Genomic DNA, 18,527 nt, shown 5'->3' with positions numbered 1-18,527 from the left:
GGCAGAAACACAGGCAGAGGGAAAAGCAGGCTCCATGCAAGGAGCCTGATGTGGGACTCGAACCCGGGAATCTGGGATCACACCCTCAGCCAAAGGCAGACACTCAACCGCTAAGCCACCCAGGCCTCCCTCAAATGTTGAATTTAGTGATTTCTCACAACACCCAGGGCTCATCACAGCAAATGCCCTCCTTAATACTCATCACCCATTTAGCCCATCCTCCACTTACCTCCCCTCTTGTAACCTTCAGTTTGTTCTAAGAGTCTGTTTTCTGGTTTGCCTTTTCCCCCCCATGTCCATCTGTTTGATTTCTTAAATTCCACATATGAATGAAATCATGTGGTATCTGTCTTTCTCTGAGTTTCATTTAGCATAATACGCTCTGGCTCTATCCACATCATTGCAAATGGCAAGATTTCATTCTTTTTTTTTAAGATTGATTGATTGATTGATTCATGATAGACATAGAGAGAGAGAGGCAGAGACACAGGCAGCGGGAGAAGCAGGCTCCATGCAGGGAGCCTGACGTGGGACTCGATCCTGGGGCTCCAGGATCACGCCCTGGGCTGAAGGCGGCGATAACCGCTGAGCTACCCAGAGTGCCTGAAAGATTTCATTATTTTCGATAGCTAGGCAATATTCATATATATATATATATATGAGGTATCATATATTATATTATATATTATATTATATATTATATTATATTATATTATATATATATTATAATATATTATATATTATACATATAATATATATACATATATCACTTCTTTCTCTTTATCAATGAACATATGGGCTCTTTCCATAATTTGATAATGCTGCTATAAACATCAGGATGCATGTAACCCTTTGAATCTGTATTTTTATATCCTTTGGGTAAATACCTAGTAGTGCAATTGCTGGATTACAGATTAGTTCTATTTTTAACTTTTTGAGGAACTTCCATACTGTTTTCCAGAGTAGCTGAACCAGTTTGCATCCCCATGAACAGTATAAGAAGATATCCATTTCTCTGCATCCTCGCCAACACCTGTTGTTTCTTCTGTTGTTAACTTTAGTCATCATGACAGGTGTGAGGTGATATCTCATTGTAATTTTGATTTGTATTTCCCTGATGATGAATTGAGCATCTTTTATGTGTCTGCTAGACATCAGTATGTCTTTGGAAAAATGTCTGGTTCATGTCATCTGACCATTTTTAACTGAATTATTTGCTTTTTGGGTGTTGAGTTTTATAAATTCTTTATTCTTTTTTTCCTCCTTTCTCCTTTATTACAGTAAGTTCCTCTGCATAAAGTGTGGGAGCCACACTTCTGGCCAGTCCTATAAAGCTTCTGGCCAGTCCTATAAAGCTCATCCCTTTTTACAATGGAATTCCTACCAGCACTAAGAAGATAACATTTTCTTCATATTATCACTGAAGCATGGGAAAAAATGATCATTTTGTTTATTATCTTAAGAGACTCAGAATGAAAGACCCTAAAAACCCTTACCTATCCTTTCAAAGCCTTCTTTATCATCAACCCTTTAATCAATTTATATTTACTGCATTAATTTCTTAGCCATACACATATACTTGCAATTTTTTTATGCTATTAATGTCATTAATTGAACTAACTAAATTCTAACTCATTTGTAGGATAATTAAAGAAATCAAATATGCTAGAACAGGAAATCAAGTTGTCAGTGCTCAGTACTTATTATTCCTGAATACTCAATTATATTTGACATTTGGATCATCTCATCTCCTTGAAAACTTCTACTTATCTTCCATGATACTCTGTTGCAGTGGTTCTTAAAATGTGATCTCCAGAATAGCATTACCTGAAAACTTGCTTGATATTCAGTGTATCCGGCCTCATCCAAAACCTACTAAATCAGAAACTTTGGTGGTAGGCCCAACAATCTGTGGTCTAATAAGGCCTCTAAGTGATTCAGATTCAGTGTAGAGATTTGGTTTGAAAAATAAAATAAACGGGGATCCCTGGGTGGCGCAGCGGTTTGGCGCCTGCCTTTGGCCCAGGGCACGATCCTGGAGACCCGGGATCGAATCCCACATCAGGCTCCCGGTGCATGGAGCCTGCTTCTCCCTCCGCCTGTGTCTCTGCCTCTCTCTCTCTCTCTCTGTGACTATCATAAATAAATAAAAAAAAAAATTTAAAAAAAAATTAAAAAAAAAAAAAGAAAAAGAAAATAAACAATGTCCCTGACTCTTCCTCCTTCTTTTCCTTCCATTCCTTAATCAAGGGAATTAACCAGAAATTCCATTCCTGACTTCTTGTATAAAGCTCAAAACATGTGTCCTCATGCTAACTCCACAAAAAGAGAAAGGAGAAAGAACATATCTACCAGTCTGTCAACCACTTTCATTATTTTCACTAAAATTCATTTATACTCCAATGTTTTATTGAACTTAGTTATATATTTTAAATAATTGGTATTATTTCCTAAACTCCTGCCTTCATGTCCACATACAGAAATTTGGTGAAATGTTACGTGCCAAGCAAGATAGGAGAATTACTTTGATTCTTAAATTATTTTTTGCATCTACACTATATTTTTGGGAGTGCTAGGTTTTATTTTATCAATAAACTACATTTTTTTCAGATCTTTCTTTTGTTGCTACAGGAGTTGAACTAAATTCATCACACTTCACATAAGACATCAGAAAGTTCCATTGGCAGTTCTGTGGATTTGGTTCACTTGCCAGAAAAAGAAAAGGAAATGAAGTAATAAAGTGAAACTTTGAAATAAGATTTGGATTTATGAAGGAAACTAGTTTTGAGAAGGTCATAAAAATCTTCTTGGTTCAGTAGAAGACTGATACACAAATGAGAAAATAAATGACATCAGTCTCCTGGTTAAAAGATAAGTCTCGGTGGCATTCTTGACTGACACTTTCTGTCCCATGCTCCTACATTTTTAAAATTGTCCCTGGCTTCTTCTCTAATTTCCTAACAACAGTTGTGTTTAAAGACTATTTGAAAGAGTTACATCATTTATAAGGGTTCTATTGAGTCTGCATCCCATCAATGTGAGGGATATCAACTTTAAGTTGCAGCCCAGCAGCAAACTCTCTGAAATGAGAGGTGATAAATTTATTTTATATTTTAGTATTTTATTTCCTTAGAAAACTATGATATTTTCATAAGCAAAATGCATATAAAAGTTAAAGCAAAATTTTATTTTTTATTTTTTTTAAAGCAAAATTTTAAATAAATAATTAGAATGTTCAGTATGTTCTGTTCATGAAAACATGCTATAAAGAAAATGTCCAGAAATATTGCAAGTTTGTTTATAAAAATTAAACAAACAAAAAATTAAAAAAAACATAGAAAGATTCAGATAACTACTTTGACACTGCATTCAGAGACAATGCATTAGGAGAAAATGCAAAAGGAGAGCACATCTCTTTCACCCATTTCTCAGTGGGAGTCACCCTTAGCTCTAAGGCAAGCAACATGATAGGAGCATGGTGCAGAGGTTCTTCCTTCAAGACAAGAGCTAGTGGGAAAAGGGTGCTAGGATTGTTCTGTTTAATAAGAAAAGTAACTCAAAGAATCAGAGAGTTAAGAATGATTATGCACTTGTATTAGAGTTCTCCAGAAAAAGAGACCAATAGGATATATATCTAAAATAGGGGGGAGGGGCAAGATGGCGGCAGAGCAGGGTCTCCAGGTCACCTGTCCTCAACAAATTACCTAGAAAACATTCAAATCATCCTGAAAATCTACGAATTCGGCCTGAGATTTAAAGAGAGACCAGCTGGAACGCTCCAGTGAGAAGAGTTCGCGCTTCTATCAAGGTAGGAAGACGGGAAAAAAGAAATAAAGACACAAAAGGCCTCCAAGGGGGAGGGGCCCCGCGAGGAGCCGGGCTGAGGCCGGGGCGAGTGTCCCCAGGACAGGAGAGCCCCGTCCCGGAGGAGCAGGAGCTGCACCGACCTTCCCCGCGGAAAGGCCTCCCGGGGAATTGGAGCAGGATCCCCAGAAAGGCGGGGACGCCCTCGGGCTCCCTGGGACAGTAACAGAGGAACCGCGCCCCGGGAGATGCGCCGAGCTCCCTAAGGGCTGCAGCGCTCGGCGGGACCCGGAGCAGCTCGGAGGGGCTCGGGCAGGCGGCTCCGCGGAGGGGGCAGCGCGGCTCCGGGAACAGCTCGGAGGGGCTCGGGCGGCGGCTCCGCGGAGGGGGCTGCACCGCCGGGAGCGCGAATCCAACAGCGCAGGCCGCGGAGCACAGGGCGCCGGCCTCCCCCGGGACAGGCAGAGGCCGGGAGGGCCCAGGACAGCGAGGACGCTCCTGCCCCGAGCTGAGCAGATCAGCGGCCCCGCCCGGGAGCCCCCAGGCCCTGCAGATGGAGAGCCCCGGAGCTACTGCGGGAGCTGACTCCAGGGTCCCAGAGCTGCCCCCGCCACTGGGGCTTCCTCCCGGGGCTCACGGGGCGAACAACCCCCACTGAGCCCTGCACCAGGCAGGGGCAGAGCAGCTCCCCCAAGTGCTCACACCTGAGAATCAGCACATCAGGCCCCTCCCCCAGAAGACCAGCGACACGGACCAGTTCCAGGCGAAGTCAAGGGACTTAAAGTACACAGAATCGGAAGATACTCCCCCGTGTTTGTTTTTGTTTGTTTGTTTTTTGTTTTTTTTTTTGTTTTGTTTTTGTTTTGTTTTGTGCTTTTTTTTCTTTCTTTCTTCTTGATTTCGGATTGCTTCCCCCACCCCACCCCACCCTTTTTTTCTCCTTTCTTTCTTTTTCTTTCTCTTTTTCTTCTCTTTTTCCCCTTTTTTTTTCTTCTTTCTCTTTTTTCTTTTTCTCTTTTCTTTCCTTCTCTCTCTTTTTCTCCTTTTCCCAATACAACTTGTTTTTGGCCACTCTGCACTGAGCAAAATGACTAGAAGGAAAACCTCACCTCAAAAAAAAGAATCAGAAACAGCCCACTCTCCCACAGAGTTACAAAATATGGATTACAATTCAATGTCAGAAAGCCAATTCAGAAGCACTATTATACAGCTACTGGTGGCTCTAAAAAAAAACATAAAGGACTCAAGAGACTTCATGACTGCAGAATTTAGATCCAATCAGGCAGAAATTAAAAATCAATTAAATGAGATACAATCCAAGCTAGAAGTCCTAACGACGAGGCTTGACGAGGTGGAAGAACGAGTGAGTGACATAGAAGACAAGTTGATGGCAAAGAGGGAAACTGAGGAAAAAAGAGACAGGCAATTAAAAGACCATGAGGATAGATTAAGGGAAATAAACGACAGCCTGAGGAAGAAAAACCTACGTTTAATTGGGGTTCCCGAGGGCGCCGAAAGGGACAGAGGGCCAGAATATGTATTTGAACAAATCCTAGCTGAAAACTTTCCTAATCTGGGAAGGGAAACAGGCATTCAGATCCAGGAAATAGAGAGATCCCCCCCTAAAATCAACAAAACCAGACCAACACCTCGACATTTAATAGTGAAGCTTGCAAATTCCAAAGATAAGGAGAAGATCCTTAAAGCAGCAAGAGAAAAAAAGTCCCTGACTTTTATGGGGAGGAATATTAGGGTAACAGCAGACCTCTCCACAGAGACCTGGCAGGCCAGAAAGGGCTGGCAGGATATATTCAGGGTCCTAAATGAGAAGAACATGCAACCAAGAATACTCTATCCAGCAAGGCTTTCATTCAAAATGGAAGGAGAGATAAAGAGCTTCCAAGACAGGCAGGAACTGAAAGAATATGTAACCTCCAAACCAGCTCTGCAAGAAATTTTAAGGGGGACTCTTAAAATTCCCCTTTAAGAAGAAGTTCAGTGGAACAATCCACAAAAACAAGGACTGAATAGATATGATGACACTAAACTCATATCTATCAATAGTAACTCTGAACGTGAACGGGCTTAATGACCCCATCAAAAGGCGCAGGGTTTCAGACTGGATAAAAAAGCAGGACCCATCTATTTGCTGTCTACAAGAGACTCATTTTAGACAGAAGGACACCTACAACCTGAAAATAAAAGGTTGGAGAACCATTTACCATTCAAATGGTCCTCAAAAGAAAGCAGGGGTAGCCATTCTTATATCAGATAAATTAAAATTTACCCCGAAGACTATAGTGAGAGATGAAGAGGGACACTATCTCATACTCAAAGGATCTATCCAACAAGAGGACTTAACAATCCTCAATATATATGCCCCAAATGTGGGAGCTGCCAAATATTTAAACCAATTAATAACCAAACTGAAGAAATACTTTGATAATAATACACTTATACTTGGTGATTTCAATCTAGCTCTTTCTATACTAGATAGGTCTTCTAAGCACAACACATCCAAAGAAACGAGAGCTTTAAATGATACACTGGAACAGATGGATTTCACAGATATCTACAGAACTTTACATCCAAACTCAACTGAATACACATTCTTCTCAAGTGCACATGGAACTTTCTCCAGAATAGACCACATACTGGGTCACAAATCGGGTCTGAACCGATACCAAAAGATCGGGATAGTCCCCTGTATATTCACAGACCATAATGCCTTGAAATTAGAACTTAATCACAACAAGAAGTTTGGAAGGACCACAAACACATGGAGGTTAAGGACCATCCTGCTAAAAGATGAAAAGGTCAACCAGGAAATTAAGGAAGAATTGAGAAGATTCATGGAAACTAATGACAATGAAGATACAACCGTTCAAAATCTTTGGGACGCAGCAAAAGCAGTCCTGAGGGGGAAATACATCGCAATACAAGCATCCATTCAAAAACTGGAAAGAACTCAAATTCAAAAGCTCACCTTACACATAAAGGAACTAGAGAAAAAGCAACAAATGGACCCCACCCCCAGCAGAAGAAGACAGTTAATTAAAATTCGAGCAGAACTAAATGATATCGAGACCAAAAGAACTGTGGAACAGATCAACAGAACCAGGAGTTGGTTCTTTGAAAGAATTAATAAGATAGATAAACCATTAGCGAACCTTATTAAAAAGAAGAGAGAGAAGACTCAAATTAATAAAATCATGAATGAGAAAGGAGAGATCACTACCAACACCAAGGAAATACAAACGATTCTAAAAACATATTATGAACAGCACTACGCCAATAAATTAGGAAATCTAGAAGAAATGGATGCATTCCTGGAAAGCCACAAACTACCAAAACTGGAGCAGGAAGAAATAGAAAACCTGAACAGGCCAATAACCAGGGAGGAAATTGAAGCAGTCATCAAAAACCTCCCGAGACACAAAAGTCCAGGGCCAGATGGCTTCCCAGGGGAATTCTATCAAACGTTTAAAGAAGAAATCATACCTATTCTACTAAAGCTGTTTGGAAAGATAGAAAGAGATGGAGTACTTCCAAATTCGTTCTATGAGGCCAGCATCACCTTAATTCCGAAACCAGACAAAGACCCCACCAAAGAGGAGAATTACAGACCAATATCCCTGATGAACATGGATGCAAAAATTCTCAACAAGATACTAGCCAATAGGATCCAACAACACATTAAGAAAATTATTCACCATGACCAAGTAGGATTTATCCCCGGGACACAAGGCTGGTTCAACACTCATAAAACCATCAATGTGATTCATCATATCATCAAGAGAAAAACCAAGAACCATATGATCCTCTCATTGGATCCAGAGAAAGCATTTGACAAAATACAGCATCCATTCCTGATCAAAACACTTCAGAGTGTTGGGATAGAGGGAACTTTCCTCGACATCTTAAAAGCCATTTACGAAAAGCCCACAGCAAATATCATTCTCAATGGGGAAGCACTGGGAGCCTTTCCCCTAAGATCAGGAACAAGACAGGGATGTCCACTCTCACCACTGCTGTTCAACATAGTTCTGGAAGTCCTCGCCTCAGCAATCAGACAACAAAAAGACATTAAAGGCATTCAAATTGGCAAAGAAGAAGTCAAACTCTCCCTCTTCGCCGATGACATGATACTCTACATAGAAAACCCAAAAGCCTCCACCCCAAGATTGCTAGAACTCATACAGCAATTTGGTAGCGTGGCAGGATACAAAATCAATGCCCAGAAATCAATGGCATTTCTATACCCTAACAATGAGACTGAAGAAAGAGAAATTAAGGAGACAATCCCATTTACAATTGCACCCAAAAGCATAAGATACCTAGGAATGAACCTAACCAAAGAGGTGAAGGATCTATACCCTAAAAACGATAGAACACTTCTGAAAGAAATTGAGGAAGACACAAAGAGATGGAAAAATATTCCATGCTCATGGGTTGGCAGAATTAATATTGTGAAAATGTCAATGTTACCCAGGGCAATTTACACGTTTAATGCAATCCCTATCAAAATACCATGGACTTTCTTCAGAGAGTTAGAAAAAATTATTTTAAGATTTGTGTGGAATCAGAAAAGACCCCGAATAGCCAGGGGAATTTTAAAAAAGAAAACCATATCTGGGGGCATCACAATGCCAGATTTCAGGTTGTACTACAAAGCTGTGGTCATCAAGACAGTGTGGTACTGGCACAAAAACAGACACATAGATCAATGGAACAGAATAGAGAACCCAGAAGTGGACCCTGAAATGTATGGTCATCTAATATTCGATAAAGGAGGAAAGACTATCCATTGGAAGAAAGACAGTCTCTTCAATAAATGGTGTTGGGAAAATTGGACAGCCACATGCAGAAGAATGAAACTGGACCACTCTCTTTCACCATACACAAAGATCAACTCAAAATGGATGAGAGATCTAAATGTGAGACAAGAGTCCATCAAAATCATAGAAGAGAACACAGGCAACACCCTTTTTGAACTCGGCCACAGTAACTTCTTGCAAGATACATCCACAGAGGCAAAAGAAACAAAAGCAAAAATGAACTATTGGGACTTCATCAAGATAAGAAGCTTTTGCACAGCAAAGGATACAGTCAACAAAACTAAAAGACAACCTACAGAATGGGAGAAGATATTTGCAAACGACATATCAGATAAAGGGCTAGTTTCCAAAATCTATAAAGAACTTATTAAACTCAACACCAAAGAAACAAACAATCCAATCATGAAATGGGCAAAAGACATGAAGAGAAATCTCACAGAGGAAGACATGGACATGGCCAACATGCACATGAGAAAATGCTCTGCATCACTTGCCATCAGGGAAATACAAATCAAAACCACAATGAGATACCACCTCACACCAGTGAGAATGGGGAAAATTAACAAGGCAGGAAACAACAAATGTTGGAGAGGATGCGGAGAAAAGGGAACCCTCTTACACTGTTGGTGGGAATGTGAACTGGTGCAGCCACTCTGGAAAACTGTGTGGAGGTTCCTCAAAGAGTTAAAAATAGACCTGCCCTACGACCCAGCAATTGCACTGTTGGGGATTTACCCCAAAGATTCAGATGCAATGAAACGTCAGGACACCTGCACCTCGATGTTTCTATCAGCAATGGCCACAATAGCCAAACTGTGGAAGGAGCCTCGGTGTCCATCGAAAGATGAATGGATAAAGAAGATGTGGTTTATGTATACAATGGAATATTACTCAGCAATTAGAAACGACAAATACCCACCATTTCCTTCAACGTGGATGGAACTGGAGGGTATTATGCTGAGTGAAATAAGTCAATCGGAGAAGGACAAGCAGTGTATGTTCTCATTCATTTGGGGAATATAAATAATAGTGAAAGGGAATATAAAGGAAGGGAGAAGAAATGTTGGGAAATATCAGGAAGGGAGACAGAACATAAAGACTCCTAACTCGGGGAAACGAACTAGGGGTGGTGGAAGGGGGGAGGAGGGCGGGTGTTGGAGGGGAATGGGTGACGGGCACTGAGGTGGACACTTGACGGGATGAGCACTGGGTGTTTTTCTGTATGTTGGTAAATTGAACACCAATAAAAATTAATTTAAAAAATAAAATAAAATAAAATAAAGTTTATTATAAGGAACTGGTATATATGACTATGGTGGCTGCAAAGTGCCATGGTCTCCCTTCTACAATCTGGAGACCCAGGAAAGCTGGTGGTATGGTTCAAAGACCTGAGAACCAGGAGCCAAGGGTATAAATTTCAGTCTGAGTCTGAAGGCCTGAGAAGAAGGAACAGAGAGGGCAGAAGAAGAGTGATTCCCCATCTCATATAGTCAGAGGGAAACATAGAGATGGAAAGAGATAAAGAGGGAGGGAGACACAGAAGGAGCAAATTCTCTCTTTCCCCACCTGTGTTTTTTTTTTTTTTTTTCTATTCAGGCCCTCAATAAATTGAAATGGGGAGGTCAATCCACTTTACTCAGACTGCCAATTCAAATTCTAATCTTTTCAGAAAATATTCTTACAAATATACTCAGACATAATAGTTAGCCAGATACCTGGGCATCCTTTAGCGCCTTCAAGTGGCATATAAAATTCATCACAAGTCTACACCTTGTCAAGCTGCAACATCTCCTTAAACTATATTTAATCTCTAAATAACGGCAATAATGAGGTCATAGTTCCACCATAGTTCCATAATGCAACTATTCTGCATACAACTAAAATGCCCTAAACCTGAAAAAGACAAAAAATCTGAGTGGTTTATCCTTCTTGATATCTTATAACTTAAATATTAGGATACAGTATTAATAATGCTTAAATACTATGATATAAAATTCAATACATCTTATATTATATATATAAAGGGATAAGAGCAAGAAAAAAAGGATATTTTATATCTATTTATCTATTCAAATGTGTTCAGAACAAAATAAAGAGAAATACCCATGATAATTACAACCCTCACTTCTATAACTGGTCATATGGTTGTAGCTAGTATTTTAACATTCTTCCAGTACACATTCCACATTCCCTCTGCCTTCAGAAAACACCTTAGCTGTTCATGGTTTTTCCCTGGTGAGGTGACCCAAACCTTCATTCTTGACAAGCCTGAGTCAGTGGTAGTCCCACAGGTACTGGCTTGTTGTAATTTCTACTGATCTTGTTCCCATGGCAAGGTAATACTAAGACAGCCTAAGGGATCTCCTGTACTCCAGTCATACTGTTCCTCACAGTATCTATTGTGGAGTAGTAGTCCAATTTCTCCTTGGTAGTCAGGATAAATCACTCTAGTCAGCAAAGCAACTCTCTTCTTTGCCTGTTAATTCAGAAGATGAGAAGTCCAAAGCAGCTGGGCAGCAGTCCTAACTTCCAGTTTAGTGGAGTCACTATTGTATCTCCTGGTGGAATTATTCTTTGCTCTGGAATTTTTAGGGCAGGAAAGCATATGTTCACAGGAATAGAGAGTAAAAATTTTTCTAGTGAACCTGTTAATCCTGGTGATGGAAGAAACAGTACCATATACTTGTTGCTAATTCAGAATACACAAACCTTTCTGGAGAACACTGCCCAGCCTTGCAAGGTATTGCATCTACCTGGTGTTGTAATAAGTCTTCAAAAGACTTTTCCACTGTTCTATCAAGCCAGCTGCTTCAGGGCAGTGAGGAACATGGTAAGACCAGTGAATTCCAAGAGAAAAGCCAACTACCACACCTCTTTTGCTGTGTAGGAGCAATCCTAGGTGGAATAACATGACAATGGATAATGCATTCTGTAAGTCCATGAATGTCAGTTCTGGCAGAAGCATTGCATTCAGAGAATGCAAGTCCATATCCACAGTAAGTCTCTATTCCAGTAAGAAAAACCCTGCCACTTCCACGGTGGAAGCAGTCCAACATAATGAACCTATCATAAGGTAGCTGACTGATCATACTAGGAAATGGTGCCTTTCTGGGGACTCGGTGTTGGTCTCTGCTGCTGGCGGAGTGGGCATTCAGGGACGATCATAGCCATGCGGCCTTGATGAGTGGAAGTCCATATTGCTGAGCCCATGCTTGACCTCCATCCCTGCCACCATGACTTTATTCATGAGCTGACTGGTATCCACAGACTATGTCATCCTATCTACTTAATTACAATTCTTCCTCTGCTGAGATCACACTTTGGTAAGCATTCACATATAAAACAAATTCTTCATTTTTTCCCTTCCATATATTAGGTATATCCACATACTTATTTTCTAGGTTTTCTTGTAACCAATATTACAATTACATTCCTTCCAAGTCCCTGACCTTCCAGACAAACTACCAGCCATAGCCAGTAAGTTGGTACATAAGCACATGTATGGCTGTTTCTCCCTCCAAGTGGAGTGAACAACCAGGAACACTACTTGAAGTCCTGCCTGTTGGGAGGATTTACTTTCACCACTTATGCTTCAGGGATATTTCAGGAAAGAGTGGGGTGGTGCTGCAGCTGTCCACTTTTGATTGGTGCCACATATTGTACAGAATAATCGGCAAACCAGTCCAAGGCCTAACCTTCCTCACAAGCAACTCACCATGAAGCCACAGATGCAGCGTGGGAGAGAGAAGGCAGCATAGCAGGAGTTGGAAAATGGGCATTTGAGCCACTTCCTCACATCATCCTATTTATGCCTTGAGGGTGTGTTTGGGTCCAATCACTTACATTTCACTTCAACTCATGATGGAGTTTGGCTGTGCACACCCAACTCATGGCTTAATGGGTCAAATAACAATATATAATGGGTAGCTCAGGCCTCATAGTAACTTAGTGGTCAATGGTGAAATGTCTAGTCTCAACCAAGGCCCAGTAGCAGCCTAAAGCTACCTTGCAAATGGAGAATAGTTATCTGAGGATAATTTCAGGGCTTTGCTCCCAAATCCTGAGAACCTGTGCTGTGATTCACTGAAAGGGCCCTACCAAAGGCTCCAAATAGTATCCTTATCTGCCACTGACACGTTAAGCACCACTGGCTCTGCTAGATCATATGGCACAAGTGGCACAGCAATTTGTACAGAATCCTGGACTTGTTTCAGAGCCTTGTCCGATTCTGAGTTCTAATCAAAACTAGCAGCTTTTTGAATCACTCAGTAAATGCACTGGAGTAACACATCAAAATGAAGATTATGCTGTATATAAAATTCAGATGCCCAAGAGGCTTTGCACCTCTTTTTTAGTTGTAGGAGGAGCCAGATACAACAATTTACCCTTTACCTTAGAAGGGATATTTCAGCATGCCCCATACCATTGGACCCCCAGAAATTTCACTGAGGTAGAAGTCCCCTTAATTTTTCTTGCATTTATTTCCTACCATCTGGCTCTCAAATGTTTACCAGTAAGTCTAGAGTAGTTACTACTTGTTCACTAGGTCCAGTAAGTATAATATCATCAATGGAATGGACCCATGTGATAACTTATGCAAAGGCAAAGTGATAAAGATCTGTGCAAACTAAATTATGACATACGGCACAAGAGCTGATGTATCCATGAAATAGGACAGTAAAGGTGTTTTGTTGGCCTTGCCACCTAAAAACAAACTGTTTCTGATGGACCTTATTGACAGGGATGGAAAAAAAGGCACTTGCCAGCTCGATAGCTACATACCAGGTAATCAGGGGGTGTGTTAATTTGCTCAAACAATTAAACCACATCTGTCATAGCTGCTGCAATTGGATTTACCACCTGGTTCAGGCTATGATAATCCACTGTAACTCTCCAAGATCCATTTGTCTTCTGTACAGACCAAATAGGCAAGTCGAATGCGGATGTGGTGGAAATCATCATCCCCATAAACTTCAAAGCCCTTTCTGGTGTCACTACTCACCGTAATCCTTCCAGGAAAATGGAATTACTTTCATTTACCATATTCCAAGATAGAGGCTGTCCTAGGGACTTCCACTCAGCTCACCATAATAGTCCTAACTGCACAAGTCAGACCAATGTGGGGAGTCTGACGGCTGCTGAGTATATCTATTCTAATTATCCATTCTGAAATGCAGAAGAGAAATCCTCAAAAAGGATTGTGGAACCACTGGGCCCACTGTGACATAGGCCTAAGCTAAAATTACATTGATCACCTGACCTCCATAATGCCTACTTTAATTGGTAGATCACAGTGATGTTTTGGGTCTCCTATAATTAGTGTTAGTGCAGAGCCAGTGCCCAGGAGTCCCTGAAATTCCTGATTATTTTCTTTTTCCCATGTACTTTTACCCCAGTAAAAGGTCATAGGTCACTTTGGGAAAAGTTAGGAGAATGATTAACAATATAAATTATTTGTAGTCTACTGGTGTCCTTCCTCAAGGAGACCTGGCCTCTCCTTCATACAAGGGCTTCTATGTCTATAAATGGACTCAAATCAGTAACTGATTGAGTGACTCTGACTTTGTTTTTATGGTTCAAGTTAGGCTTCTGTTCACTTGACCCCGACCTAAAACTTCTCTGCTTATACAGATCAAGTAAGAATTTATTGGGCTTATCTGCTTCACTTCTAGAAACACCATGATCAATTAGCCAGCTGTGCTTCCCTAATGATCCTCTATGAGTGCCGCCAAGGCCAGTGGGCAGGAGTTGGCCACTTTGAAATAGACACCACAACTGCCTCCTGGAGAACTTTTTTTTTTTTTAAACTGATTTTCACAGCTGATAAAGGACAAGTAAGTGTCTGTGCTAGCAAGGTGCAAGGCAGCTAAAAATTCATTTAAAAGGAGTACAAACATTAAGGAGAACAAACAATTCCTAGAAATTTGTCACCAACAGAGGTATGTGAAGTTCAAAACTGTTCTTCCTTTCTCTTTTCCAGTCTCTTCCTCTCATTGCCTCAATGCTATACATTACTTTTAAAGCTTTTGTCTTTTTTTTTTTTTTTGAGATTTTATTTATTTATCCAGGATAGACACACACTGAGAGGCAGAGGCAGAAGGAGAAGCAGGCTCCTTGCAAGTTGCAAGGAGCCTGATGCGGGCCTCACTCACAAGACCCAAGGGATCATGATCAGAGCTGAAGGCAAATGCTCAACCACTGAGACACCCAGTGCCCCAAAGGTTTTGTGTTTATTGAAGAGAATATACCAAAAACTAAAACTTGGTATTATAGTGAATATGTCTGGAATTGAAAGAAGAGAAAAAAACATAAACCGTATATAACCCCCAAATTTTATTCGTTGTCATGCCTTCATAAAAATAGGAGCATAATATTTACAACATTCCACAAATTATTATTATTTTTTTCTTGAAATACAGAATTTTATTTAGAAACTGTTTAAAGTAGAAAAAAACCCTGTCAAGAAAGACCAGGCAGAAAATGGGTTCTCAATAAAATGGAATTTTAGGGCAACAAAAGTCTAAAAGGCCACAAAAGAGAAATAGCACCACTGTTATTTGAACAATGGCTAGTTACTTGCATTTTTTGGCATTGTTAATCACTGACTCTGGGTTTTCCTCTGAATTCCACACAGAGCATGCACCATACAACAATTTTATCATAAAATATCTGCTTTCTACACACATTTTAGGACAAGCTACCACAGGAACAAATCAATACAAATACATCAGGGGCTGAACAATCTCAGTAGTGGGTGACACACATTTTGCAGAATTCTGCCAAACAAAGGAACTGAATAGGCTAGGGGCAAAGCAATGAGGAAGAGTTAAGGAATGAAATATTTTAAATATTAATAATTAATTCAGATACGGTGCTTATCTTCTGCAAAAGAAAATTAACATTTAGTAACATGCTAACGAATTTTATCTCCAAAGAGATTAGTGCACTGGCAAAGTATTCGGATAATAGTGGAGGGCGGTGGACAGCAGGTACTGAGAACACCCAGCCTTGCAGATCCTAAGGTAGCAATGGCCTTCACTGGTCACTCCCTTTGCCAGAGGTCTGGAAAGAACTTGCGGCGTGACTACCTGCCTGCTGAACTTACACTTTAAGCAGCAAACTTCAAGGAGCCAAAGAGGAGTCCCCAGTGGGCACGGGGAGCAGAGAAGAGAAACATGTTCAATGTAAACTTAAAAGACAGTAAAATGGAACATGACCCCCATTCAAATTCCAGAGATCTGGGCAAGTCCCCAAAAGTAGTTGTTAGATTTAGAAACTGGACACACCTCATTTCCCAAAAACACAATACATAGAAATTTTAGGGATAACTGGAAAAATCGTCAGAGAAATGTTCAATGAAATTCAAGCTCTTCAACTCAAGCATCTCAGGGCTGAAACATGCCCTCTATTCATCCAGGCAACAATGCCTCTTGCTTCTTAGAGAAGGGATACGATTGGTCAAGGACACCAAATGGCTTTACAGAGCAACTTTTTAAAATTCCCTTTTGAGCCAAGGTCTAGATCTTCAAGGATTCAAGCAGCCCTGCAAGGCCTGTGAACAGCAGATTCCAAAGGTCCAGAGGTCTGGCTCCTCCTTCCCAGACACCATATCAAACATGTAAAATCTCCTGTCATGGTACATTTTATATTTTGAAATATGGAAGCATATTTTAAATACTCTTAAGGCATTTATTTATTAAAACGTTCTCTGCCAAGATTTCACATTAGCTTAAAACTCAAATCAGTCTTTACATTTCCCTACTGAGGACTCCACCTCAGCATATGACATAAAAGCACCTTCTCCAGCAGTGAGTGTTATCAGCATCCACACAGTGAGCCCCGTGGTCAGCCTCTCTGTTCCCCAGGTGACCCAACTAGATGTTAATACTGCTCTGCCACAGGGTAAAAGCTCCTAACTCAAACTCATTGGAAAAGGGGTGAAACTTCTGCAAAGTGCACTTTAAGCAGAGGTACTGTTTGCTCATGAAAAGAAACCAGTGAGTTCTCTAAGAATAATAAAAGGGGATATTTTACAGTTAAGCACATGATTTGGAGTGAAGAATTCGGATGTTGCTCTGCTGGTCCAGGCTGTTAATACTCTTCTTGTTCTGGGATCCCTGGGTGGCGCAGCAGTTTGGCGCCTGCCTTTGGCCCAGGGAGCGATCCTGGAGACCCGGGATCCAGTCCCATGTCGGGCTCCTGGTGCATGGAGCCTGCTTCTCCCTCTGCCTATGTTTCTGCCTCTCTCTCTCTCTCTCTGTGTGACTATCATAAATAAATAAAAATTAAAAAGAAAAGAAAGAATACTCTTCTTGTTCCTCCTGTGGGCCCCCTTCATCAGATATCACAAAGCCTTCATCTGTGGCATAGAGAATGTCCACAATCCTCTGCAATATAGGGTTTTCCCCTTCATTCTCCTGGCAAATCAATTCAATGTTTCTTAGCTTTCCAAAGTAGAAATCTCTCTCTCTCTTTCTCCAAGTCTTTGATGGTAAGTTTCAATACATTGACCTGCTGCATCAATTCAGCTGCTTTATCATCCCTGTTGCCCACACCAGGATTTTTTCGCACCACACTCAGGCCAGCCTTAGGGGTTGCAGTAGTTCTGTGTGTTGCAATGGGCCTCTGTGGAACTGCACTGCTAGAGCTGAGAGGTTTCTTCGGTTTGTTTCAGAGCTGGAGCAACAAAGGAGGGAGCCACTGCAGTTTCTTGACCTTGTCTGGCAGCTACAGGGTCATAGTCTTTTCCATCATAGTTTGCATCAAAAAACTTCTTGAACCACTGAACAAATTCGAAATTGTCCTGAAACTTTCCTTTTACTAATTGGTCCACAGGAATTATTTTGTCAACACCCATTCTCTTAAAACCTGCTTGTAGTATTTTGAAGTTCTGGATGTATCCATGCTCTAGTTTAGGCTGGAATTTCACTTTCTTCAAGGCGATGGAGCCAGGGAATAGCATGTCCATAAACTGACAATAGGCAGCCCCTGAGCACAACTGTTCAATCTTTGTCAGATTCAGCTGCAGAGACTCATTGATCCAGGCCAGAGTATCATGTCGACTTAGGTTATCACTGGTGACGGACGTTGAGTATATGTTCACTGCCATCTTCGGCTCCTGGCGGGACCACGTCCACCGCCTGTGCCCAGCTTCGGTTCTGTCTTCGTCTGGTTCAAACCACCCGACCAACATTTCACAAATTATTAAAACGATGTTTTTACTTCAATGAATGGCATTAAAATTGAGTATCTTAAAGTAGTAGATAATTTTACTCCTTTCTTGTATTTGAATTAAATTATTTCCTTAAATGGTGTATTACTTAAATATGTATGACATGCTATTAAGAGGCTTTGGCTCAATGTATTACTTATTTATTTCATTTGTTTATATTTATAGTATTTATTTTAAGTATAGTTTATACTGTGACATTTTATTTTTATTTTGCTTATTTGGACACTCAAAAATGTAAGTTCTTCTTAAAACAATATCAGTATTTTTTCTATTTTTCATCTCAACTATATTTTACCTGGATGCTTTAGGATACCTGGATATTTATCAAAGATGTACATTGGGAAGAAGATAAGTGTGTGAAGTAAATATGTCCTGTTTATGAGTAATGTTTGCTCTAGAAAAATTTTTTGGGGAAAAAAACTTGACTTTTAAAGTTCTGATTTCCTTGGTTCTCAACATTATCATCCTTTACTAAATGTATTTCTTGTGACATATATGTAAAATAACACATTTCTGGCTGTGTTACAAGTTTATAATGTAGTTTACTATATTGTTTTACATGTATGTTGTGCATCATTTAAAATATTTTAGTGAAGAACAGATATAAATGTAAAATCTACACTTTTAATAACTAAAAACTGACAATTACTCTA

The 18,527-nt window shown here is 40.4% G+C and overlaps 1 pseudogene; it reads right to left on the bottom strand.

Annotated features, from left to right (window-relative positions):
- Positions 1–13,512: 13,512 nt before the first annotated feature.
- On the bottom strand, positions 13,513–17,751 carry LOC121474942 (annotated as a pseudogene).
- Positions 17,752–18,527: the final 776 nt, after the last annotated feature.

Source organism: Vulpes lagopus, chromosome 13, assembly GCF_018345385.1.
Source record: "Vulpes lagopus strain Blue_001 chromosome 13, ASM1834538v1, whole genome shotgun sequence".
In the NCBI taxonomy this organism is placed as follows: Eukaryota; Metazoa; Chordata; class Mammalia; order Carnivora; family Canidae; genus Vulpes; species Vulpes lagopus.
Note: the sequence above shows the minus strand (reverse complement) of the source record. Positions and strands in the feature narration are given on the sequence as shown.